Source organism: Mustela nivalis (genome assembly GCF_964662115.1).
Source record: "Mustela nivalis genome assembly, chromosome: 4".
Taxonomy (NCBI): Eukaryota; Metazoa; Chordata; class Mammalia; order Carnivora; family Mustelidae; genus Mustela; species Mustela nivalis.
Genome location: NC_139023.1, coordinates 81,108,857 through 81,132,024, shown reverse-complemented (window position 1 = coordinate 81,132,024; position 23,168 = coordinate 81,108,857). Strand labels below are relative to the sequence as shown.

At 40.5% G+C, this 23,168-nt stretch overlaps 1 long non-coding RNA gene across 1 annotated transcript; it reads right to left on the bottom strand.

The window, feature by feature from the left end:
- Window positions 1-421: 421 nt before the first annotated feature.
- On the bottom strand, window positions 422-21,494 carry LOC309863873. The gene is made up of 6 exons (XR_014311299.1): window positions 21,408-21,494; window positions 15,233-15,373; window positions 13,183-13,217; window positions 9,336-9,462; window positions 4,712-4,768; window positions 422-745 (listed from the first exon to the last, which is right to left on the bottom strand). It is a non-coding gene; the product is annotated as an uncharacterized lncRNA (long non-coding RNA).
- Window positions 21,495-23,168: the final 1,674 nt, after the last annotated feature.

The window sequence follows — 23,168 nt, the reverse complement described above, 5'->3', positions numbered from 1 at the left end:
TTCATTTAGATGGAATACAGTGCCAATGAATTACTGATTATTCCAAGCCCACACATAAAACATACATAAAAAAAAATATTGTTCCTGAATTGCAATGTGTGTTCTACAAGGAAATATTCAAATCAAGATAGAAACAGCAGAGGTTCTTCCTTGTTTGGATAGTACTTTAGGACATAACAAGGAACTACAGCCCTTTTTCCTCACTATGTCAACTGAGGATGCATTTCCTAATTTGCTTACCCTCTCCGCACCACTCCCCCCACCCCCAAAGAGCTGGAACTAAGTTCCATCCAATTAAGGTTTGTGCTTGCAAGTACATTACTATAGAGTCAATTATTTGGAAATTCTATATGTAATCTCTATTCAGCATTTATCTAACATAATATTAATATTTAATTTTTATAAACTCAGCCCTATAAAATAATATTATCATTGCATGTTTATTCACCTCCAGTTTTCCTGTAACAAAATATTAAAATTTGATTGTAAATATGTAGAGAGTAGAAAAGGTGAATTCCTCTTGTAAAAAGAGCATTAACTAGAGCATTCTGATTCCCATTGAGAATTAGTGTAGCAATTTTTCCATAGATAAAAGAACCTCTTATCTTATGAAGAGCTGCATTAATTACAGCCTGAAATTCTGTTTCACGCATCTTCTTTTAGAGCCAAAGAGAGAACAGAAAAAATGTGTGCTGTTGGAAGTCTGTACTCCCATTTTTCTTTTTCTTCTTCGAGAATAGCTTTTCTGAAAGGTAAATAGTACACAAATGCCATGAGTTTAGGTGGAACACAGTGCCAAAGCAATACTAATTATTCCAACAACAGCAGTAGCTATAACTCTAAAAGCAAAAAACAAATTCCAATGTTATGAGTAACTTTGCTGATCATAATAAAAGAAGATGAAATTTAATGTCAATAGCAGTATGAGTGTAGGAGGTAATTTTATTTCATTTTCTTTTCAGACAAAACAGACACGGAACATGGAGATACAAGCAAATGAAAAAAATATCAGGTAATAAAGACTATAGAGAGATCTATGATCTACAATGAGGCCAAAAGCTTTGGTTTTAGAGCTATAAAAGGCAGTTTCCACTTTCTAGAATCTATATTAAGAACTATACTTCCTTGTGTGTCAACTATACTCAAATAAAATAAAAGAAAAAAGACCTATACTTCTTATTTCCTCCCATCACCCTTATTGGGTGATGGTGACCAACCAATAAATAGACACAGAGGAGGAAAGTGAGAATAATCTATTGAGCAGACATTCACTATACTATCAATACTATTGTCCATGGAGAACTTACCAGTACCTGCTCCCTGCTGTCTTTGCACCTCTTCATGACCTTCGTTCCCTTTCCTATTTAGCACCAACCCTTGCCCAAGCTTTGTCCAATGACTGGTTTGTGTCAAACTGTGTGTGTGTAGGTGCAAGCCTGCTATATAATGGTGCTGCCTATGAGCTCAGGTGTGGGGAAAATTTCTTTCCTCATTTATTCATGCATCTATAAAGAAACCCGGGATATTGTTATGCACTGTTACTATAGACCATGTTCTCCATACCACCATTCCAGGAAAAGAGTCAGGTGAAATGAAATACTTAGAAGATAGTAAAGAATTAAAGGTAGCGGTAGATAAGCATAACTCTACAAGAAAACAATCCCAGATAACAGTCCTACTACTCTTCTGTAAGAATCCTGAGATAAATAAACATATTAAATCTGTTAAAATACCTGAACCCGATATACGGAATTGATATTCATCAAAGTAATGCCAGTTTCCCTTTAATGGCTTGCAAAGGGTTCACATTTGCAAATGATGTTACCTGGTATGGTAGGAAGGACACAGCAGACCTAGTTTTGAATTCCAGATCTGCCATTTATTGGCTGTTGACCTTGCCCAAGTACCTTTCTAATTCTCAGTGCTCTTCCACCATGCAGAAAATGATACTTGCAGAGCTATCGGTATGCGTGGAGATATTGTAAAAAGTATCTAGAATGGTACCTGGTACTTACGGGCTGAAAAGCCAGGAGCTTTTCTTGTCACTGTTATTAATCATCATGGCACACTACTTTTTTCACAAAATCTTTAATATTATAATGAATAAAGAGACCCTATTAACTTAAAATAATAAAATAATAAAATGCCTTAAATTCAGAGACCATTTTTGATCCAAAGTACTCAAAACCCATTTCTATTTGTCTGCTTAGTTCTATAAAGGGAAAGATATGCTACCGTGGAGAACATGAGGCCATCCAAGTACAGGTACAGGGGTAGGACAAGAGACCACTGTCCGGCTAGAGTCTGGCTGCCCTGCTTCCACCAGTCAATCCAGACTAGGCGAAGAAACAAAATGGCACCACGAGGAAGGTGAGCAAAAGGAAAAGGATCAAACTGATCACATTTTAGGCCACCAGGGATGTCTTAAGTGATCCCAAGAAAAACAAATCTCTTCAAGTCACCTGAAAAAAATAAAGAATTTTGGAAAATGAGCAATTTACATAGAAGCTAAGAATTGAAGCAAAGATTTGGATTCCTCTCAAAAATCATTTTTAAAAATTTTTGTCCAGAATTAGCCCAGTCATTGCTTCCGTTCTCAGCTTTTCTCAAGCAGTAGAAACAGAGCCAAACTTAGTTCCTTCAGGTTTCTTGTTGGCTGCAAAACGATGAGGCCCTTCATCTCCTCCCTGGTGTTGCAATCCTTTCTCTTTGCGATTGCCTCATCCACCACCTGCCTCACGCCAACACTTTGCCTACTATTTTCTTTTCTGTCCCTCCTTCCCGTGTGGCCACTTGGCCGGCTTGCCAGCAGTGGATTGGCCAGGAGCAGCGGGCTGTCATGTGACCAAATCCAAGCGGCTGTAAAGCACCTAATTCTGAGTTTTCCATGACGCACCTGTTGTGGTCACATTGGCTCCCGAGTAAATAAATGGTCAAATCTTTTCCGAAAGTGGTTTTGACAAAGAACAACTTAAACTGCCAAAGATGTTGACACCGGGGCTGTTATCTGGGAGAATGAGTAAAGCAACCCCTTGGAACAACAAGAACAGATAAGGCCCACCTCTTTGTCCCCTTGCCTTTTTACATTGATATTCCTGTGGAAACAAAGGGAAAGAAGAAAAGGAAACAAAGGCAGATCTTTAGTGCTGGCTGTCCCAGGGTTGATTAGGATGCTGATCTGTGTGGCAGGTTTCTAGGTTCTCACCCAACTTCTTGGCTGCGATTCAAAGGATTTAACAGTGCGCTTTGTAAATAGTAGTGTACAAAGCCGGTCTAAAAATAGTACATTTCCAGGGTCTGAATTGGGTGAGTGGAATGAGTGGCAATGGCTGTGTTGTACAAGACAGATTACAAGCGAGTTACTCCATGGTACTTGATATGCAGGGTGATTCACATGCTTCATCTGGTTTGGTTAAATAATGCAAACACATTTACCAATGTACATGATCATTTTGTTTATTTGTGCTCTGGAGAGCTTTGTGTGTTTATGACAGACAAATGTACATGTTCTATTTTCTGACAATCAAACAAAGCTCTCCCGGATGAGGTAAATAGCTGAGTTAAATAGTGGAGCCGACACTCCTGAGAATCGCTGATGTGACACTCTGGTGCTTGTTAATGACAGGTTTCCTGCTGCGCTTGCTGCCCTAAAGGATTTTTGCTGAAGGTGGGAATCAACAAGAGGCTCTGACAACTAGTGGGACTGCTAGGTCTGGCTGAAATCTCTCCTGAAACCATGTGTGCGAAGGCTTGTGCCTCACTAGAAATTTTTAACTGTGACAGCAACTGGGCTTGTTCTTCCTCCCCCCAACTCCTGTGGCCCAGCTGTATGGGCAGCAAAGGTGAGGTGCTCGTCCTTAGAAGAGAGCAGACATTGCAGATGACAACTGTGGAAGGCAGGGTTGCAGAAGACTCAGGGGCAGGGAGAGGCCAAAAGGAACTTTAAGTAGGAATATTATTTTCTGGGGCACCTGGGTGGCACAGTGGGTTAAGCCTCTGCCTTTGGCTCAGGTCATGATCACAGGGTCCTGGGATCAGGCCCCTCATTGGACTCTCTGCTCAGCAGGGAGCCTGCTCCTCCCTCTGCCTGCCACTCCCCCTGCTTGTGCTCTCTCTCTCTCTCTTTCTCTTTCTCAGTCAAATAAATAAATAAAATCTTAAGGAACATTATTCTCTGAAATGAAGGTGCTGGGAAAGTGTTTTGCAGTCTTTTGTAGGCAAAAACCACCCCACCTACTGTTTTCAGCCATAAGTGGTAGTTTTTCCTATGTACCTTGATGAGAGAAATTTTCTCATACCAAAGTACAATATAATTATTTCCTACCAAAAATAATCATCTCTTGGGCAGTTTGGAGACTTTATTATTTAATGCAGTATGGAAACTCTTGGGCAAAGCCTTCAGTCATTCTGGCAGGTTGGTTTCCAAAAATTTTAGATGGAAACTGAGAACAGGAACAGTGCTCGAAGTAACTGGATTAGGGAAATACATTATCGAGGACAAAAAAACCCCCATCATATCACTTTGGCAAACATTTTTCTTACCCAAATTTCATGCCTTTAATCTGCTACAGTAAATGGGGTCTGACAGTCTCTATGAGCATACATGGTGGCACTCCTCTCTCCCCTCCTTATGCTCTGTGGCTTTAGGAAACTTATATAAATGCTAACTCCCTGGTTTCCTCATCCATACAACAGTGAGAACAGTACTCACCTCATTAAGTACATTGTTGTGAGTATTCAATTAGGCAATGTAAGTAGAGCAGTTGGCCTATGGTAATAAATGAAACCATGGTCATCACAATGAAAGGCAATTAGCAATCCAGGGCACAGCCTCTTACCTGCCTAATAACATCCTATTCTTTCTAAATGGGTATCATCTCACAGGCTGAACACTGTGCAAATGTCTAATTCCTTCTGAGAATTACCACCACCATCATTATTATGATTATCCTGGTTGTTGAAGAATGAACACTTCAGAAAGCATTAAGTCAGACTTTCCATTACCTGTTATTTCCCTCTTTATCACCATCTACATGATAATGGGGGGGGTCTCTTTTTAGAGTTTCTTTTTAAAGTTTCTTTTTAGAGTTATCTTGGAAGATAACATAAATCATTATTTTAGTTATTTTGGATTTTTTCAATCTGTCTTTTATTTCTTATGCTAAGGAATTGTGATTTTTTTCAATAAAATAGGTATTTACTTACAGCCCCAAATAGTCTGGGACACAATATAAATTTCATCTCTTGTTTGAACCTGAATTTTTCAAATGAATGAGAGAATATAACTGGATAGTCTTTTTGGGGTACGTACCCTCAGACATGAGCAAAGTGAATTCTGAAAGAGCCTGATGTAGTTATGGAGAAGTGAAGAGCCAAATAACTTCCTAAATGTCATGGTCACAGCAAAAACATTTACCCACCATGTTTATAAACTTAAGAAGAGCATTATAAATGGAAAAATCAAATTGTGCAAAACAAAATATAGATGATACCTCTGATGGTAAATATTTTCAAGATTTGCTTTCAGTATCTGTACTACAGTGCCTTTTTTTTTTTTTTTTTAAGATTTTATTTATTTCTTAGAGAACAAGGGAGCTCATGCACAATCAGGCAGAGGGAGAGGGAGAAGCAGACTCCCCACTGATCAGGGAGCCCAATGCAGGGCTCAGTCTCAGCACCGTGAGATCCTGACTGAGCCGAAGGCAGGTACTTAACCAACTGAGTCCCCTAGATGCCCCTATACTACAGTGTTTTAAACTTATTCTAAAAAGGAAGGCTCACTGTTACTACCACAACTTTTAATGATTATCATCCAAAGTTAACTAAGTTCCTATAAACAGAATCTTTTCAGCCAAATAAAGTATTAGAATTAACCCATTTATAAAATTCTCACATCACTATACTTAAAAATCATATCAGAAAGACAAAGGATTCTCATAATTGTTCAAGTTTAATTTTCACTGGACCAACTGAATGAATTCCTTTGCTTCCTCTGTAGACGGGACACAATCGTGCCTCTCAGGGGTTTTACTCAAAGGGATAAAATGTGCAAACACAACAATTAAAAGACTGACACTTCTCTTTCAATTGAGATTGATTTTCTTTTATAAGTCTATCTACTAATGTGCTGACTAGGTTCTAGTTACTGAGAGAGATTAAAAACTATACCTGTGCTTGTTTGGGAAGAAATTACTTTCATCTAAGAACCACTCAAGACAGTGTCCATAAGTGTCCAATTACATTTAACCAGCTGCTAAAATAATGTCAGCAATCACCAAATGTATGAACAGTCAACCAAAGGGTGGGCTGGTGTGGAAGGGAAATGGTATTTGGTACAGGTAGATGATGGTGGTTATAGGGGCTGAATTGTAACACCCCAAATTCATACGTCAAAGTTCTAACCGTCTAGGACCTCAGACTGTGACTGTATTTGGAAGTACGGTCTTTAAAGAGTAATTAAGTAAGATGAGGTCATTAGGTCGGGCTCTAATCCACTATGACTGGGGATCCTTCTAAGAAGAGGCTATTAGGATACAGACACACACAGAGGAAAGACCACATAAAGACACAGGGTGAAGATGGCCATCTACAAGCCAAAAAGAGAGGCTTTTATGTGAGTCGTTGGTACTTTATGATGACAGCCCACATAGACTAATGCTACGACCTTGAAGGAAGAGTGAGATTTGTTTAGGTAGAGAAAGGCAGCACATGGGTTCTACACTTCTTTGTCTCCTGTTATTAAATATCTTCTTCTTATTTGCACTTGACTTTCCTTGTTGTTGTTGTTTTTCAAAGATTTATTTATTTATTTATTTGACAGAGAGAGAGAGATCACAAGTAGGCAGAAAGGCAGGCAGAGAGAAGTGGCGGGGGGCGGGGGGAGCAGGCTCCCTGCTGGGCAGAGGGCCCAATGCGGGGCTCTATTCCAGGACTCTGAGATCATTACCTGAGCTGAAGGCAGAGGCTTAACCCACTGAGCCACCCAGATGCTCCTTGACTTTCCTTGTTTATCTCCTTGGTTCTGCCCTTAGAGTTAGAATGTCAGGAGATGATGGGGAGAAGGGAGATGGGAAGGGAATTGGGAGAGGAAAAAGAAGTACAGAAAAAGACTGTATGATACCGATAACATATTAGTTTCAGAAGAGGTGATCAGATAAGGAAAAGCAACAAAAAGCAGCAACTATAAAAGCAGTGAGCAGTCCTAAAACTAAAGGGTGGCTTTAAGAATAAGGAACTACAGAGTATTTAACAAAATTATAAAAAATCTGAAATTTATCTGCACTCAGTAAGTAAGTCTTCATTGCTCACTTGTGTCCTCTTGATAAGTTCAACCTTTATCTTTGTAAATAAATTCCAATATTAGCATTATAATTAATAAGTTTTTTGATAGTTATAACATCCCAGGGTTGCCTTCCTGGTTCATTATTTTTGCACTGTTAAAATACAGTTTCTTTTTACAATGGATGTAATGACGTAAATATAATACAAAAGCATTTATATCAGTAGCAAAGACATGGCTGGGCTATTTAGTCAAATAGGACTTGCTACTCACGTGATTCTCTTACTCATTAAATATTCCTATTGATTTAGGGGTTTTCAATTGGTTGAGAAATACAGTAGAGACAATGACAATAGTAGAAGATAAAATGGTTCCTCAAATCTAGGCTAATCTAGGAAAACCCTGAAACTCATCTAATATATTTTGCCATCCAGACATAATTTGTTTTCAGTGGTGATGTAAAGAAATGCTTTAAAAAAAGAAGTGCTTAAGTGACTACATGTACATTGTTGTTTCTTAAGGAAAGAACATATGTTTGGTCTAAGTTCCTGAAAGTGTACTTCAGTCTCCGTAGTGAATTTATAGAAATCTGTTTCTTTCATTACAGTTTTGCAAGTTGTATTCAGGAATGGGCAGGAAATAGAATTAGTGAGGAGAGTTTTTATAGTCTGGTCTAAACTATTAAGAAAAGAGGGTACCAGGCTCACTTAGTTGGTAGAGCATACAACTCTTGATCTTGGGGTTGTAAGTTCAGGCCCCATGTTGGGTGTAGAGATTACTTAAAAATAAAATATTTTTTAAAATTAACAAACAGGGGGCGCCTGGGTGGCTTAGTGGGTTAAGGCCTCTGCCTTCCGCTCAGGTCATGATCTCAGGGTCCTGGGATCAAGCCCCGCATCAGGCTCTCTGCTCGGCAGGGAGCCTGCTTCCTCCTCTCTCTCTGCCTGCCTCTCTGCCTACTTGTGATTTCTGTCTGTCAAATAAATAAATAAAATCTTAAAAAAAAAAAATTAACAAACAGGGATGCCTGGGTGGCTCAGTTGGTTAAGCATCAGCCTTCAGCTCAGGTCATGATCCCAGGGTCTTGGGACTGAATCCAATGTCCACCTCCCTGTTTAAGGGGGAACCTACTTCTCCCTCTGCCTGTTGCTCCCCCTGCTTGTGTTCTCTCTTTGTGAAAAAAAATAATAATAATAAAAATAAAAATAAAATCTTTAAAAACAAACAAACAAACAATTAAGAAAGGTATTTAATGTGGAAAACATTTCTTCCTTCAGAACTCTTTTTTGTTTTCCCTAGGCCCAAAAGTCCTGGCCTAGTACCTTCAGAGATCCTTCCCAGACCACAGCCTGTGGGCTTACCATGAGAGGTTCTTACCTGGGCTTGTTTATAGCCTCTGTGGGTGTTATCATGCTCTTCCTCACCTGCTGGCCCTGCCCTGCATGCTCATCCTTTTTGACCCTTTGGCCCAGATCCATGCTCTCCATTTACTCCCTTGGTCTGAGTGCTTTGGCCTTCCTCAATTCCTGGACTGCTCTTATCCAGTGTCACTTTGATAAGCATTCTATAATTAGGGGACTGTCTTCTCTACTCTAGTGCCCATCCCTGGTTTCTGAAATCCTAGCCTGGGCCCTCTACTTTCCCAGGAGAGAAAGGTGAACATGTAAAACATCTTGGGTGCTTTTCTTTGTATGTCTGTCAAAAGCACAATACTCAGCTCAGTAAACATTTATTCTTTGAAAGAAAGGAAAGAAGGGAGTACTGGTTTTGTCCACAGTTGCTACACTTGGGATGTGGTTTGCAACAGTAGGAAAAGGCCAGCTATGTCTTTCTAGCAATTCTGTTCTTAGTATGTTCTTCAAGCATTAGCCCCAACCATTACCTCCTAACCCACTTGCTTCCATACAGAACACTTTTCTCCATAGAAGGATTTTTCTTGCCATCATTATCATCAGAAACAAGGAATTTTCCAAGGGTAGGCAGATACATTTCTGAGAACACAGCTAGAAGCCAAATATAGGAAGATTAAGGAAGGTCTCAAAAGTACACAGCTTGCCTTATATATCCCAGTGGTGTTATTATTGCCAGAAACTATGTTGACCCTATGATTTCCATTTCAGTAGTCAAAAAACCCCAGAATAATTGGAGCAATTGTTCCCAACTCTTCTCTTAGATCATCGTATCTAGTAAAAAGGAAGGAAAAAGAAAAATTAATACCCACATTATGTGACAGATATTGAGGTAGGTATCTGTGCAAAATGTTTTAGAACATCTACCCAGATCGTAGGCATCCCCTCAGCTATACCACTCACCACAGGTGACCTTCTTCAGCATGTTTATGCTCTCCAACCCTACTGCTCTGCCCCGCTGTCCCCAGCTGCCATATAGTCATGCACAATGAACTCCTGTTATAAGTAAGGTAAGGAATCAGACTCTTGGTGAGACTTCAAAATTGAGATTATGGGATTCCCATTCTCTCTGAGTTGGTGTCTTAGAAAGGGATATGTAGACTCAAAAGCTATGGGTAGTCACACTGTGTCAACTCTGTTGGCTTAGAAGAGAGAAGACAGATATGCAAAGTGAAGCTATAATGGCTCTTGATGATAACCTTTTATGTCTTGGTTCTAACCTCCTTATAAGGCTTAGCTAAAATCTTGACTTTAAGAATCAAGAATAGAATATCATTACCTTATAATTAATTCTCTGGTCTCTCACTTTTTTTCTTAAACTTGCTCAGATTGGTTCCTGTTACTTGGAATGAAAGGAATCCTACCTAATAAAGTGACACACATGCTTTCCCTTATTTAAAATGATTTCCACAAGAGATCTCAGAGGTGTTTTTTTATTTTGCAAATGAGAGAACTGGTATTAACTAAGTTGTGTAGACTTTCTGTATGTCTTGTGCATTTCAGGAATGGCATTTGAACTCTAGATTTGTGACTACTAAAACCTGGGCTTTTTCCACTTGGCCCCTATCCCTTTGGAAGAATTCTGACAGCTGCGAGAATCCTCCCCCATGGCCTCAGATGCTGAAGTTTTGTAAACTTTGAGGTAATAAAGATTCCAGGTATCACCATCACTGTCCGCCCCCCTCTCCCTCCTGCTATTGATTCCCTGGCACAGTGCCAGTTTCTGCCTGACCCACCCCATTGGGAACACAGACTGTGCATTTTTCTAGGGCTGGAGAAGTTGTCTCTGGACTCCACAGGGAGCAAGGACCCTTCCCTAAAAGCAATAAAATCAAATCCAAGAGATTGTACATCCTCTGGATATGTTTCTGACCTCTGTCAGTCAGCAGGGCCCTAGGGCATCCAGGCTTGTACTGCAAAAGATCTCCCTTTGCATAACATTCACAACACTCCTTCCACTGGAAAATTTGACCAAGAAGGGTCAGTCTATTTGTTCCCAGGAACAGAAGGTCCTTTATCCTTCCACTGAGAGCAGGCTACACCAAAGGCTGTGTTTTATTTATTTGGTGATTAATTATTTGGAATCCATCATTCAGATCCTTCCAGGGAGGAGAAATTTCTTCCTGTGTGAAGCCTGTGGTCTGTTTGCCCAGGGACATGCTCTGCAGCTCCTGTCTTGCCCAGGCCCTTTGGTACCATGATATTTGCTTTAGAACCTGCTATATGTTGAAGACATGGATATATTTCCCCCAATCTTCCTAATGACGTGGGTCCTAGTTAAATGACCTATTTTGTGCTCAGAAACAAAATTTATTGTCTTTCTGGGGATCCTGAGCCCAGGAAATGGGGTTGAGTTCTTGGTTTTAGTATTTTCTGTCTTCTGAGGGAGATCCAGTATAGCTCCACAGAGATGGGAACTGATTTTTATTTCCTGGATGATGATTTAGAACACCACTGGTGATTGTAGGAACCACAGTAGTCTGCCCAAAGTTTATAAAAGTGAAATAACAGGAGCACCTGAATGGCTCAGTGGATTAAAGCCTCTGCCTTCGACTCAGGTCATGTTCTGGGATCAGGCCCCACGTTGGGCTCTCTGCTCAGTGGGGAGCCTGCTTCCTCCTCTCTCTCTGCCTGCCTCTCTGCCTACTTGTGATTTCTGCCTGTCAAATAAATAAATAAAATCTTTTTTTAAAAATAAATAAAAAATAAAAAATTAAAATTAAAATAAAAAAATAAGTGAAATAACAATTAGAATCTGGAGAACTCGCTCCACTCTCATCCTGATTTTCAGTTCTTTCTCCTTTGGGACAAATCTTTGTAACAAAGTGGTGGGCAGTTCAAGAATCTACATGAATTGTCCATGGGGATAGTTTCCTTAAGTACCATAGGGAAAAGTAAAGGATACTAAGATTAACATTAGGTCAATCTCACTTTAGTATCTGGCATAGAGTAGTCTCTGAATGAATGTGAAAAGAATGAATTTACAATAAGAGCTTATAGAACATTGAATGAAAAAAGAATCTATACATTATGATACTCAATGAGAGAGAAAGAGAGAGAGAGAAAGGGAGATCTTCTTTATAGAAGAATGGCAGCTAATAAAGCAGAAGGGTTGATAGAAAAAAGTCACTACTTTGTAATACCAGTGCTATGTTTGGTCCAGGCAAGGATCATCAATAAATGCTAATGCTTCTGGGTCAAGGACTGTTGGGAAATGTTATTCACAAGTCTCAAAATATCAACAATCTTTGGGACACCTGGGTGGCTCAGTGAGTTAAGCCTCTGCCTTTGGCTCAGATCATGATCTCAGGGTCCTGGGATCAAGCCCCACATCGAGCCCAACATCGGGCTCTCTGCTCAGCAGGAAGCATGCTTCCCCCTCTCTCTCTCTGCCTACCTGCCTCTCTGCCTACTTGTGATCTCTGTCAAATAAACAAATAAAATATTTTTTAAAAAATCAACTACCAGGTCACTCATTAATTACCAAGGGGAGGGGTGCCTAGGTGGCTCAGTTGTTAAGTGTCTGCCTTCCGCTCAGGTCATGATCCCAGGGTCCTGGGATTGAGTCCCACGCTGGGCTCCCTGCTCATCAGGGAACCTGCTTCTCCCTCTCCCACTCCCCCTGCTTGTGTTCCCTCTTTAGCTGTCTCTCCCTCTCTGTCAAATAAATAAATAAAATCTTAAAAAAAAAAAAAAAAGAAAGAGAAAAGGAAAATACCAAGGGGAAAAGAATGCCTTACTATAGAGAAATATAGCAAATAATATCTTAACAAGCACCATCATTACTCAAACACCACCAATAATGGACTGGTGATATTATATGCCTCTTGATATGAGGGAGTCTGAAATATATAACATTATCACCTATTAGTTTTTTGTCAAAAGTATTTAAACTGAATCTAATTATAAGGAAACAATCACACAAATTTAGGATGGTCAACATTCTACAAAAAAATGACATGGACTTTTCAAAAGAAGTTAATTTTGTGAAAAAAGAACAAGTTAGAGAGATGTTCTAGATCAAAGAAGTCAAGAAGACATAACCAATTTCAATATGTGAAGCCTGAATGGATCCCAGATTTTGAAAAAATTTATAAAAAACATTCTGGGGTCAATTAAGGAAACTTAAATTACAGAATATACATTAGATGCTCTTAGGTAGAATTAAATTTCTTATGTGTAGTATTGATTCTGAGGTTATACAAGAGAATGTTCTTGTCTTAGGAGATACATCTTGAATGTAAAGATATATTGTCATGAAATTTATTTTCTAATGGTTCAGTGGTAAAAGTATATATATAGTACCTAAAGTGTGTGTGTGTGTGTGTGTGCTGAGAGAAAGCAAGCAAAATTGGAGCACAATGTTAACAACTATCAAATCTAAGTGAAGAGCATACATTTACTCTACTATTCTTTCAACCTTTTTGTGGGTTTGAAATTTTCCAAATAAGTAAATTGCAGGGGAAAAAGGATGAAGAATAAACTGACATTCACCTTATGAATGAATCAGAGCCTGGGTAGTTCTTTTCCTGAAATACGTGAGAGAAACTGGAAAGCTGGGGCAGAATAAACAGGCAATAGAATCACAGAATATCATAAATTGAAGTTCTTTAAAGTCTAATATATAGACTGGTTCTGAAAAATGAGGGGCGCCTGGGTGGCTCAGTGGGTTAAGCCTCTGCCTTCGGCTCAGGTCATGATCTCAGGGTCCTGGGATCCAGCCCCCCACCAACCCCGCCGCTGCATTGGGCTTCCTGCTCAGCAGGGAGCCTGCTTCCCCCTCTTTCTCTGCCTACATCTCTGCCTAGTTGTGATAGCTCTCTGTGACAAATAAATAAATACAATCTTTTTAAAAAATGATCTGCAAGAAAAAGTTTTCTAGTTAAAAAAATGAGGGCCAGGGCGCCTGTGTGGCACAATGGGTTAAAGGCTCTGCCTTCGGCTCAGGTCAAGATCCCAGGGTCCTGGGATAGAGCCCCACATCGGGCTCTCTGCTCAGCAAGGAGCCTGCTTCCTCCTCTCTCTCTCTGCCTGCCTCTCTGCCTACTTGTGATATCTCTGTCTGTCAAATAAATAAATAAAATCTTAAAAAAAAAAAAAAGAGGGAAACAATGTCTGTGCTTTATCTTCCTTATCCTGAATCACAACGAATACTGTTAGTATACCAAAGTTCTCAGTAAAGAAATGTTTGATTTTGTTTAATGTCACAGTTTTTAAACTTATTTGACCATGGAACCCCCTTTAAAAAATGTTACCCCTATTAGTTTCTTTAGAAACACTGTTCCTCAGAAGAGAAGTTATAGAAACCCTGATCTAACTTAACACCCTCATTTTACAGGTGAAGAAATGGAAACTCAGACCAGCTGATGTCTCAAGGTCACAGAGGAAGAACTGAGCCCAAAACTCAGGTTTGGAAAAAAGGTAATGCAAAGACAAGGCTTATTGATATTCACGGAGAAGGAGAAAGGTTTCTTATAAAAATCATGTGGATTGAAATATTTAACACTGTTTCAACCAAAGAAAACCCCATATTTTATCCCATTTATAGATGTTCTACATATAGGATCTGTTTTGCAAACATGACACCTTTGTTTATAACCATGGAGACATATGTTGTTTGCTCCTAATATTGTACCATACGTGAGAAAATGAAATGCCTTCTATCTGTGATGCTAATTTAAGTTTCATCCTGTTATAGGGACTAAATATTACATGGAATTGTGATAGAATTGCCCTGTCTTAAGTTACACTATTTACTCAACAGTTGTGATAGGCTAAGGGGGAAAAATTCCCGCATTTTATTGCTTTACAAGCCAACCACGTTGAGAACATACATCTGCTTTAAAACCACACAATTTCTTTTCCAGTGCCCAAGCAGATTTGCTCTGGGCTCACGCAGTTCTCAAACGGGGCTGTGTCTCTGATGGCTGCAGTTTGCATTCCGATCATGAGCACAGCCCTGGTGCAGGACGGGCAGTCTCAGTCAACAGATGTCAACTCCCCTTGTAAAGGCGCTGTTCTGTCTCACAACTGGCAAAGAGAACTGAAGGAGTTCCCTTCCCTTTATGGCTTTTATCTCTCTGGTTAATAGGGGATGATGCTTAAAGGAGGCAATTCTTGAGCAATAAATCCAGACTGCAAATAAAGCAAGGGGAGAGGGAGGAATATTACAATGTAAGAAGTTTCCTTTGTTGACTATATTTAATTGGGATTCCACACATGAATGAAGAAGAGACGAGATTCTCTCCCAGGGTGACTGGGAAGGGGAAAAAAGGTGGGTTTCCTCTGGCTGTCTGCTTTTTAATGTGCAAATGAGAGCTTTTCCCAGCCCAAGAGAGTTTGCAGTTCTGAGTACAGAGCTGGTGTCTCAGTGGGTGCTCAGTAAATAGGAATTGAAGAGGATGGTGGCTTTGAGGAGTGGGCTCAATTACATTCTCTTAGGCACAGCCCTCTAGCGACACACATAAAGGTCACTCTGTCTACCCCAGTGAGCCCTTTGAGTACGGAGAGAGGTCTTCGTTCCCTCATTTGTTTTCCCTCTTACCTGAAGTTCTCTCCAACCCACTCCGCCTTCTGCACTCAGAGGCTGATGAGAACAAAACGGGGAAGAGCAGAACCAACAGCTGCTATAGCCTCACTTCTTGAGCAGCCTCCCTCCGTGGAACTCCACAGTATCCTCCTTGAGCTGGCGGGAAGAGAAGGAGACTAGAAGAATAGTCTGGAGAATTAGTTGGGGGCTACAGCAAGAGACATGGTATGAGAGACTGTATTTTCATTCCCAGAAATCCTTTCTGACAGGATTACACAACCTGCTGTTCCTCCTGGGGGTGGGGAGTACACAATTTCTGCACCTTTGATGTTTGGCTTGGGCATGTGAGGACTTCAGCCGATGACACGTGGGTAACCTCCGCCATGCCTCATCTGAGCAAAAGTTTTAAGAGCCTACTATGAACTGAATGTGTTTCCACCCAAAACTCACATGTTGAAGTCCTAACCTCCACTGTGATGATATTTGAGGGGGGGACCTTAGGAGGTAATAACATCATGAGGGTGGAGCCCTCAGGAGAGGGATTAGTGCCCTTGTAAGAGGAGACATAAAAGAAATGACTCTCTCAGCCATGTGAGGACACAATGCAAATACGGCTGTCTGTAGGCCAGGAAGCAGATCCTCACCAGACACTGAATCCTTGGTCTTGGACTTCCCAGCCTCTAGAACTGGGAAATCTGAAGCCACCTACTCTACGGTATTTTTGTCGTTGTAATCTGAACTAAGACAGGACTATTGTATGTTTCCAGCAGCTTTCTTGCTATTTTTCTCTTTGCTTTAAGAATGCCATGTCCAAAAACGGCAAAGGCTCTTTCAGCCTGGATCTGGAATGAAGACATGAGGCTAATGTCATGCACATGTCTTTTTTATTACAGATTCCAGAAACAAAGCCTTTGTAGTTGTAACTGAGATTTGAGGGCTGTTTGTTACAGCAGCAGAGCTAATTTATGCCATGTGAGTGAAATAGGAAAGTGAAGTTTGTGACTTCAGTAGTCCTCCAGTACTGGTCTTTACCCATCAGGCTGCAATTTGTGATAAAAAAAGAAAGCTCTGCAGCCTTTGTACATACTGTTTTGACCCTGCCCACAGTACTCCTTGAACTAAGCAAAACATAGTGTGTTGTATGATAATCCAACTACTAACAGGTCCCAACAAGCAAGGGGCTTTATGTGAGGGTAGGCCCTCCAAAAATAGAAAAACGTTAACTTTCTCCAGAGACTTTTATGAAAGGCACTGTATCTTTCACTTGTCTGGGTAGCAATTCAGATCAACATCCGTGCCTCCGCCAGTGCTGGAGGCACTCATAAACTTCCAAGAGGAACTGGAGGCTCTCATAAACTTCAAGAGGGGCCTATAGCAGAGTAGCATGATGACATAGAGAACTTTGACTCCTTTGTGCTTTGCCTTAGTATATATGGTCTTTCCCCAAAGCATATGGCTATTATAAATTATAACTAAATAGTGGACTAATATCATGAACAGGGGAAAAAGTACCTCAAAGTAAAATATTCATTGAATATTTCATTTGAACTTGCATTCAAATATAGCTTTGTGTTATTAGGGATAATTATTTGTTGGTTTAGCACCATGCCTTTATGAAGATGGTTGCTTGAAAATATTGAATCACACAGCCTCCTTCAGAAACTCTTTGACTATAAAATTCTCATGCTCTTGTGAAATTTAAGCAGATTACATCATACCACTAGATTTTGTTAGTTATCATAAAATAAGGAGTTCAAGCCAACAGATGATTATAACTGACAACAGGAATGTAACTGTGAACTTTAAAAATATGCTAATGCTTGTCCCTGTATAAAAATATTAGCCTAAGTTCTTTCTATGGCATATGTGTATGTGTTTATAATCTATTTTTGTAAGAGTGTAAAAAAAATCAGCTCCAAAAATATCACTCTCCCCTTTGACATTTATCAGCGATAGCAATAATGTCAGGGAGGATTAGTATACTGAAGAAGTACAGAGATGCTGCCTAAAGCATATCTTTTGGTTTTATTTTAAAAGAGTGATATATATCCTGATTCATGCCCTAATTTTAATGATATTTTAGATCAAATTCATATATAGTAGATAGTGACTATGTTGAGGTCTGGCATCTGGCCCTGTTCTTTGTAGACTTGAGAACTTGCATAAAGCCCAGTGAATAGAGGGCCTTAAAAATTATTTGCATGGACAGATGGATGGATGGAGAGATGGTTGGAAGAATACATAAAAGAATAGACAGAAGGGTCTCCGCTCCTCCCCAAAAATGAAATGAGGAAAAAAGTTACTGTTTCTGTGTTGATATTAAATTAATCTATTTCAGAAAGAAGGCCATATTTTCTTTTACTATAAATAAGATAAATATAAATTAATATAAATTAAGTTATGATAACCATTACCATAGCACTCAATCGGAATATTGATTTCAAGGCATGTTTTGTTTTTAAGTGCTCCTCTTCTGTTACTCCTTAGGGTCTTGTTGATGGATGATTTTCTTCATCCAGCCAGCCCCCAGTGATTTTCCTTGAGAACTCTTCCACAGTGACCCACTACAAGATAGGGTTTTACCAACTAAGGAGGGCACATGGCTTGGAGTTCCTTAGTTACTCTAATGGAGTCATGAGGAATAGATAAGTTTCTGTCATGTTTCTATAATTCCTCTTATAGGAATAAGGAAATTTAGATTGGAATGTGGTTTTCTTGGTGAGACATTATGAAGTCTATAATTGTCTTTTTTTTTTTAAAGGTTTTGATTTCTTTTTTTTTTTTTAAAGATTTTATTTATTTTTCAGAGAGAGAGAGAGGGAGAGAGAGCGAGCACAGGCAGACAGAATGGCAGGCAGAGGCAGAGGGAGAAGCAGGCTCTCTGCTGAGCAAGGAGCCCTATGTGGGACTCAAGCCGAAGGAAGCTGCTTAACCAACTGAGCCACCCAGGCATCCCTACAATTGTCTTAATGAAATGTTGATTCCCATACTCCTAGATCTGTTAGGTTTTAATTATCAACTACTTGTTTCATTCATGGAAATAAGAAACTTCCAAAAGAAATTTTCACTTCCTTCCTTTAAAAATCCTATATTGGGGATGCCTGGGTGGATCAGTCCTTAAGCATCTACTTTCAGCTCTGGTCATGACTCCAGGGTCCTTGGATCGGGCCTGCATCTGGCTCTCTGCTCAGCAGGAAACCTGCTTTTCCCTCTCCCACTCCCCCTGCTTGTGTTCCCTTTCTTGCTGTCTCTCTCTGTCAAATAAATAAATAAAATCTAAAAAAATAAATATTGACCTTGCACTTCTCTTTAGTTGTTGCCCTAGTTCTCTAGCATTTGATTCCAGTCACCACACTTTCCTTCTTGAATTTGACTTCTCTCTTAGCTTTTGTGACCTCACTCCTATGTTCTTTTCCTATTTCTGAAACTATTCCTTCCCACAGTCTGCTGCTGGACTCTGTCCATAATTCACCTTCTTTCTTTCTTTCTTTCTTAAAGAATTTACTTATGGGGCACCTGGGTGGCTTAGTCCTTAAGCATCTGCCTTCCGCTCGGGTCATGATCCCAGCGTCCTGGTATCATCCTGGTATGGAGCCCGGCATCAGGCTCCCTACTGAGTGGGAAGCCAGCTTCTCCCTCTCCCACCCCCCGCTGCTTGCATTCCCTCTCTCTTGCTGTATCTCTCTGTCAAATAGTTAAATAAAATGTTTTTTAAAAATTCTTTATCTTTTTATGTCTTGGTTGGTAGAGACTCTCTGATTCCCCTGCCTGGAATTTGAGAAAACCATTCTCCCAGAGTTTAACCAACAGTACATTAAGACATTAAGCTTTCCAGTTGTTATACCCCAATAATGGGTCCGTGATTAAAGGAGCGAGACTGATACAAAGCGAAGGTCAAGCAAAGTTTTATTTCACGCCAAGCATCAAGAATATAACCAAACGGTCGGGGACGCACCTCTTACAAGAGAGGGTGAACCTTCTCTGTTTCACAGTTTAACTTTTAAGGGCAAAGGCCATGAGGTCGGGCCTGGCCATGCACAGGTGGCCAATGAGATCATAACACACACAGGAAACTCCCCAGTGATGCTAGGTGACCAACTGAGTTACAGTTTACCCTAGTAGACATCTGAACCAGCCTATTACACTTTGATTGGGATTGGCGCCCAAAGGGCGGGGCCCATACTCCTCAGTAACCAGGGAGACAGTACGCATCCCCCCACTGACCGGATGCCTCCAACTGGCCTGACCCACCTTTATATCTGGGCTTTGTTACCTGAAGCTGGTTTCCAGGACTTGTCTCCAAGTAAATCCCCTGGGGGAAGGGGAGCAGGGACAGTTTCTAAATAGGTCCTTACTCCAGTGCTTATATTATGGCAGTCATTATGCTAGACTGGAGTACATAGAGACATTTCCTACCGTGAAGGAACTTGCATTGTAAGGGGGAGGAGGACAAGCAAACAAAGGCAAAGCACGGGTGGCATTTAAAAGTAAAACACCGTGAGTGTAAGGAGGAGGGAGAGAGTGATCCTGAGTGAGAACTCTAAGAAGAGGCAGCAGCAAGCTGGGCTTTAAAAAACAAGTAGAAATTTTTTCAATAAAAACGGGATAGTGGAAAGAGAAGTATTCTAAAAGCCGGTAAAGTAGGAAATTGTTCTAAGCTTGAAGGAAAGGGAATGATGTGTTAAAAACTCTGTGTGTGTGTGTGTGTGTGTGTGTGTGTGTGTGTGTCTGTGTGTCAGTGTGTCTGTGTGTGTGTCAGGGAGGTGGTAGAAGAAGAAATAAGAAAAGTAAATTCGGACCAGCCCACGAAAGCAGATGTTTGTTTCATTTACTTGAATGAAATGTGCTTTGTACTTCCTGTGAGAAGGGTAGGCCCCTAAATTTCAGGGCTGACATTCACTTATGTAGTTACAAAATAATAGAAGTTGACATTAAGTTGAAAAAGTGCAATCACATGATTTCCTGCCATACACCAGAGAAATTCATAGCAGTAAAACAAGTTATTTAGTGAGCCAGTACGTTGTAGATTCTTTTCCAAGTCTCATTGCTTCCCTGGCCAGCCCTGGACAAAAATGCAAGTCAAGTTAAGAAGAAAAAGGGGAGAGAAAAAGAGAACAAGGGGAAAGGAGAGCTGGAAGGGGAGAAGAAGATTGGGGCAGAAGGGATTCACAATTCTGTTGTTCACGTACACTGTTCTCCTACTGAGACAACTTTCGCAGAAGAGGAAAGCAGATTGATCAAACCATTTTAATGAGCCTTATACTCCTGCAACTCCTGCAATCCTCACCAGAAACATAAAATCTGGGCTTTCCAATAAGAGGTGGATATTTTTACTCTACTGCCTTTACAGGGACATGAAACACGATCACCATTTTCGAAGATAGGATTTACCTGAGACTGACTGGTTCAGAAAATGCCTCATTATAGAATCCATCTCTTCTTCAATCCTTGGATAAGGAAAACAACAAAACTTTCTATAGGGGCGCCTGGGTGGCTCAGTCATTGAGCATCTGCCTCTGGCTCAGGTCATAATACCAGGATTCTGGGATCGAGCCCCGTTGGGTTCCCTGCTCAGCCGGAAGCCTGCTTCTCCCTCTCCCACTCCCCCTCCTTGTGTTCCCTCTCTCACTGTGTCTCTCTCTCTGTGTCAAATAAATATATAAAATCTTTAAGGAAAGAAAAAAAGAAAACTTTCTATAAAGAACATCAACAACAGCTTATAAAGAGACTATGAAAATTTGAAAACATTTTAAAACCCAGAATTATGCGTATCACTGAATCAGAAGCTAAATCTTACAAAGAGATGATATATACTGTCTGAAGGGATTAGAGTTTGAGAAAGGGAACAGGCTAATGTCAATGATGGCTGCCATGATGGACATGAAAACGTAGATGATAGAGTGAGAGAGAAAGCTCTGTGTTGGGGTCACTATCATCTGAAGAGGACAGCTAAAGAGGAAAGTGAATCAGAGATTGGTCTTCCATGAGTTGCTATCTAAAAGGTTGGGAATAACATCTGTGCGAAATGGTTGTCGGTGAATGAAGAAAAGCCATTTCCCCTTTTTGTGATAAGCAGTAATGTGACACACAGGAGAGTATACCTTCTTTTCATAGCACTAGGTTTGGTTTATCTGAAGAAACACTGTGTTCGAACTGAAAAAAAAGAAGAAGAAGAAGAAAGTGCACTTACGGGCTGTGTAAATGAAGAAGCTTGCACCTCAAATGGTTCAAGAGGATTTGTAAGTAAAGCTCCAGAACCCAGACAGAAACAGTGACATTAACATGGTGTATTTAAAGGAGATGAAATCCAAGGGAATTTGCCAGATTCAAGAGGAACTCCTCTGTGTTCTATCCAAGCTGAACATTCCATTTTTACAAGGGCTCCTTTGTTGTCATGTTTATACACAGACTAATAAATGCTTGACCTTTTTTAGTGATGAAGGAACAGTCTGTGCCTCAGGAGCGTATTATTTCAAGAAGCACAAATGAAGAGAAAGACCAAAGCCTTCTGGGACAGATGGACTAAATATTTTGATATTAGAACCACATGGGGAAAGGCAGGGACTGGGAAACAGAAATGGAGGCCTGATAAGGGAACCTGGAAACGGCATCAGTCCTCTCAAATGTTTCCAGGGACTCCAGGTGTGTAGGGCACCGACACCAACCTCACATGGCGAAGGGAGCAAAGTGAGATAAACATTATCTTGATGCGTAGTAAAAATGAACAATAAATGAGAAAAATATTTGTGATCTGGCAAAAGTGTTGATTTCTCAACTTGTGATGTCTGAATGAAAATGGACTGGTATTCATCCCACCTTTACTTTCTACCTAGAATTAAGTGGTGTGTATGAATTAAGTTACTTAATCATCACATTGACCCTAAGATGCAGGCACTACTATTTCCACCATCATCTTTTTTTTTTTTTTTTTAATATATGGATACAGAGGTTACAGAGAAGGTAAGTAACCTCTCAGAATCACAGAGTCTTAGAGTGGCTTTAACCCCATTTGGTCTGATGCCCAATTCCCTCCCTTACTCTGTCCCCCAAATGACTTGAGCAGTCACTAACCTCTGGTCGCCCTCCCTACTCTGATGCTACTTCCTTCTCCACTCCCATTTCCAAACAGGAGCTGCTGATAAATTAAGAGGGAACTCCAGAGCAGCAGAGGTACCTGTGTAGTTGCCCTTAAAGTACCTCACATAATTGTGTGTCTTTGAAATGATAAGTCACTGGTGATTGTTACAGTGGCATGGGGCATGCTTAGACTGTGGCATCTCATGACTACGGACTGTTTTGTCTAACATCATATTGTTAACAGTCTTTTCAAGAGGAATGAATACTAACTGACGACGGTGACAGAAAAGTTTATTTTAAAAACTGAAAATAACTTCAGATTCAAAAAGCAATGGCCAAAGACCAATGATGAAATATGGGACTCCAATTATCGAACTGAAACCACAGGTATCAAAACTGCAGCAGAAAGAAACAGTGAAAATGGGAAAGCCCTAAGTGACGTGAAACCATCGGTCTCGCTGTTGGGCATAATGAACGCCTACCTGCACTCCGTGCCGCGGGATGCACAGTTTATGGTACGTCCGAGACTGTTCGTAAAGAGCCACGTGGAATGGGACCAGTAACAGCTCTGCTCGAGGACAGCAGTACGGAAGGGGTGTCTGCCTGGGAGTCAGAACCAACCTGTCCTCCTTCCCCCTTGTCCCTGCCAAGGAATCGAGGTGCTCGGAACTTGCCTCTGTCTCTCCCATCCCCCGCCCCATCCTACTCCTGTTTTCAGAAGCAATCAGATAAACTCATTGATTCTGTAAAGTTTAATGTGCAACTCTTCCAAGGGCGGGTGGTTCTAACTGAAAATCAAGCCTCTGAACCAAGGTGCACAAGGTTTCAAATTTAACTCATTATATTCAGGAGTGTAAAAAACCAAGAGGCAGCT